The sequence below is a fragment of the Miniopterus schreibersii genome, assembly GCF_964146895.1.
Source record: "Miniopterus schreibersii genome assembly, chromosome: X".
NCBI lineage: Eukaryota > Metazoa > Chordata > Mammalia > Chiroptera > Miniopteridae > Miniopterus > Miniopterus schreibersii.
In genome coordinates, this window is record NC_138104.1 from 66,101,318 (window position 1) to 66,105,942 (window position 4,625).

The window sequence follows — 4,625 nt, forward strand, 5'->3', positions numbered from 1 at the left end:
AGATAGATGATAGATAGATATAGATAGATGATAGATAGATATAGATAGATGATAGATAGATCATGATAGATAGATAGATGATGATAGATAGATAGATGATAGATAGATGATAGATAGATAGATAGATGATAGATAGATAGATAGATAGATGATAGATAGATAGATGATAGATAGATGATAGATAGATAGATGATGATAGATAGATAGATGATAGATAGATAGATAGATAGATAGATAGATAGATAGATATAGATAGATAGATAGATAGATAGATAGACAGATGATAGATAGATGATAGATAGATGATATAGATAGATAGATAGATAGATAGATAGATAGATAGATAGATAGATAGATAGATGATAGATAGATAGATGATAGATAGATGATAGATAGATGATAGATAGATAGATAGATAGATAGATAGATAGATGATTAGATAGATGATAGATAGATAGATAGATAGATAGACAGATGATAGATAGATGATAGATAGATAGATGATAGATGATGATAGATAGATAGATAGAGAGATGATAGATGATAGATAGATATAGATAGATAGATAGATAGATAGATAGATAGATAGATAGATAGATAGATAGATAGGTAGATAGATAGATGATAGATAGATAGATGATAGATAGATAGATAGATAGATAGATAGATGATAGATAGATGATAGATAGATAGATAGATAGATAGATAGATAGATAGATAGATGATAGATAGATAGATGATAGATAGATGATAGATAGATGATAGATAGATAGATAGATAGATAGATAGATAGATAGATAGATAGATAGATAGAGATAGATAGATAGATGATAGATATAGATAGATAGATCGATGATAGATAGATGATAGATAGATAGATATAGATGATAGATAGATAGATGGTAGATAGATAGAGATGGTAGATAGATGATAGATAGATGATAGATAGATGATGATAGATATAGATAGATGATAGATAGATGATAGATAGATAGATAGATGATGATAGATAGATGATAGATAGATAGATAGATAGATAGATAGATAGATAGATAGATAGATGATAGATAGATAGATAGATGATGATAGATGATAGATGATAGATAGACATAGATAGATAGATGATAGATAGATGATGATAGATAGATAGATGATAGATAGATGATAGATGATGATAGATGATAGATTAGATAGATAGATATAGATAGATAGATAGATGATAGATAGATGATAGATAGATAGATAGATAGATAGATAGATAGATAGATAGATGATAGATAGATAGATAGATGATAGATGATATAGATAGATGATAGATAGATTAGATAGATAGATGATAGATAGATAGATGATAGATGATAGATGATAGATAGATAGATGAGATAGATAGATATAGATAGATAGATGATAGATAGATAGATATAGATAGATGATAGATAGATAGATGATTGATAGATGATAGATAGATAGAAGATAGATAGATAGATGATAGATGATAGATAGATAGATAGATAGATAGATAGATAGATAGATGATAGATAGATAGATGATAGATAGATGATAGATGATAGATAGATAGATGATAGATAGATAGATGATAGATAGATAGATGATAGATAGATAGACAGATGATAGATAGACAGATGATAGATAGATAGATAGATAGATAGATAGATAGATAGATAGATAGATAGATGATAGATGATATAGATAGATAGATAGATGATAGATAGATAGATAGATAGATAGATAGATAGATAGATGATAGATAGATAGATAGATAGATAGATAGATAGATAGATAGATAGATAGATAGATAGATGATGGATAGATAGATGATAGATAGATAGATATAGATAGATAGATAGATAGATAGATAGATAGATAGATAGATAGATAGATAGATAGATAGATGATAGATAGATAGATAGATGATAGATAGATGGTAGATGATAGATAGATAGATGATGATAGATAGATAGATAGATAGATAGATGATAGATAGATAGATAGATAGACAGATAGATGATGATAGATAGATGATGATAGATAGATGATAGATAGATAGATGATAGATAGATAGATGATAGATAGATATAGATAGATAGATAGATGATAGATAGATATAGATAGATAGATAGATGATAGATAGATGATAGATAGATGATAGATAGATAGATAGATAGATAGATAGATAGATAGATAGATGATAGATAGATAGATAGATAGATAGATAGATAGATAGATAGATAGATGATAGATAGATGATAGATAGATGATAGATGATAGATAGATGGGAGGCATGCACCCTGGAGCATGGAACAAATGTCAATGTCAGGATAAGGCAGGGCCAGGGGCGGGGCCATCCTCCAAAGGACCTTACAGCTTTGTGAAGGCTCAGCCCCTAGTTAGGGGCAAGATGCCAGCACAGTCTCTACCAAATTTTGTCAGATGTGCCTCAGGAAGAAGACTGAAACAGTTGGAGGGTCATCAAATTCTTTCTTTCATCAGTAGGTGTGGCTGTCTGTTCCCAGGACTCTGCATTCTTCTCTGAAGCCCCAATCACACCTTCTTTCTCAATCACTCCCCATCCCCACCCCACACCAGCATCTGGGATTCTTTGGAAACACTAGGACACGTGGGAGGTGTGCTCTATGCCTGCACATAGCAAAGCAGCAGTGCAGCTGCATGTGCTCTTTGTGGACTTGACCTCCAGGGTTTTCCTGTTTAAGGAGGTCTTACAAAATGTAGCAACTGCTGTCATTCAGGTAGGACACTTAAGACATGTCCTAAAGAGAACACTGTGGTGGCAAGAGACAGCTTGCACCTAGGTCCAGGAACACTCACCCGTGCTCTGCTATGTGATTGTGCAATTAGCATCATCATCAAGTTCAGGCCTGGCCTGTTATGCACAAAACCAAAAAGAATTAAGAGTAGAAACAGAATCTGATTTTCTCAGCTATGTGTAAACTACAGAAATATGTACTGTATTTTAAACAAAAATGAATTTTGCCTGGCCAGATTTTGTTGTTTTAAAATATTCACAATAGAAAATGGAAATCTTTCGGGTGCTGTGAAAAATGAAGTCTGTTCACATTTTTATATTCCATTTCTTTCCTAAAAATTGGATGTAGGACAGACTGCACTTTTTTTTTCTGGTATTTCTTCTGCTTCTAGCTAGAGACACAGCCCTCATCTTTCACCCTTGGCTCAGTTACTCCTCACTCCCAACCTACCTTGAATTAATAGAATTAAAATTAAAAGTTGATGCCTGGCCGGGCATGGCTCAGCAGTTGAACATCTGCCTATGATCCAGGAGATCGCAGTTTGATTCCCGGTCAGGGCACATGCCCAGATTGTGGGCTCAATCCCCAGTTGGGGGAGTACAGGAGGCAGCCGATCAATGACTTTCTCATCATTGATGTTTCTATCTCTCTCTCTCCCTCTCCCTTCCCCTCTCTGAAATCAATAAAGATATATTTAAAAAATGAAAAGATTAAAATTTGAGTGGGAAAGAAATAGAAAAATCAGTAAAATTAAACAAACAGAAGTTAAACCAGTTCTTCCAGCTGAGTTGGCAAAAGGGTCTGGTGGCGTTTGCCAGCTGTGGTAGGCAGAATTTGTAGATACCCCCAAGAGTCCCACTGCCTGGTATACAAGCCTTTGTATTCCCCTTCCCTTGAATATGGATGGAACCTGTGAATATGATGGGAGAGTTGCTCCCTTGATTTGGTTACTGTGTAGTGTGCTTGATTGAGCTGCCATAACAAAGTACCACACACAGACTGGGTACCTGAAACAACAGGAAATTTATTTTTCACTGTTACAGAGGCTAGAAGTCTAAAATCCAGGTGTTGACAGGGTTAGTTTCTTCTGAGGCCTCTCTCCTTGACTTGTAGATGGTTGTTTTCTCAGTGTCCTCACATGGTCATCCCTCTGTGTGTGTCTGTGTGTCCTAACCTCTTCTTATAAGCACACTAGTCATATTGAATTAGACCCCACCCTAATGACCTCACTTGATTACTTCTATATAGACCCTTTCTCCAAATACAGTTGCATTCTGAGGTACTGGGGGTTAGGACTTTAACATATGAATTTTGTGGGGACACATTTCAGCGCACTACATTTATGCTATATAGTGTCATAGGCAGAATAATGACTCCCCAAAGATGATCATATATGACTACCTGGAACCTGTGAATGTTACCTGACCTGGTAAAGGGGAATTAAAGTTGCAGATGGAATGAACGTTGCTATTTAGCTGACCAAGAGTATCCAGGATTATCTGAGTGGACCCAATGTTATCACAAGGGTCTCCTGGTAGGCTAAAAATTGACACCCCAAACATATATTTACTTACTAATGCCCAGAATCTGTGACTCTTACCTTATATGACAAAAGAGTGGATATTACCTTATATGGGAAAATATGTGATTAATTTAAGGATTTGAGAGGAGTTTATCTGGATCATCCTGGTGGGATAATCTTTGATAATCCCTGATAATCTAAATGCAATCACATGTATCCTTGTAAGAGGGAGGCAAAGGGAGTTTGAAACAGAACCCACACATAGGAGAAGACTATGTGAAGAAAGGCACAGACTGGAATGATGCAACCATGACCCA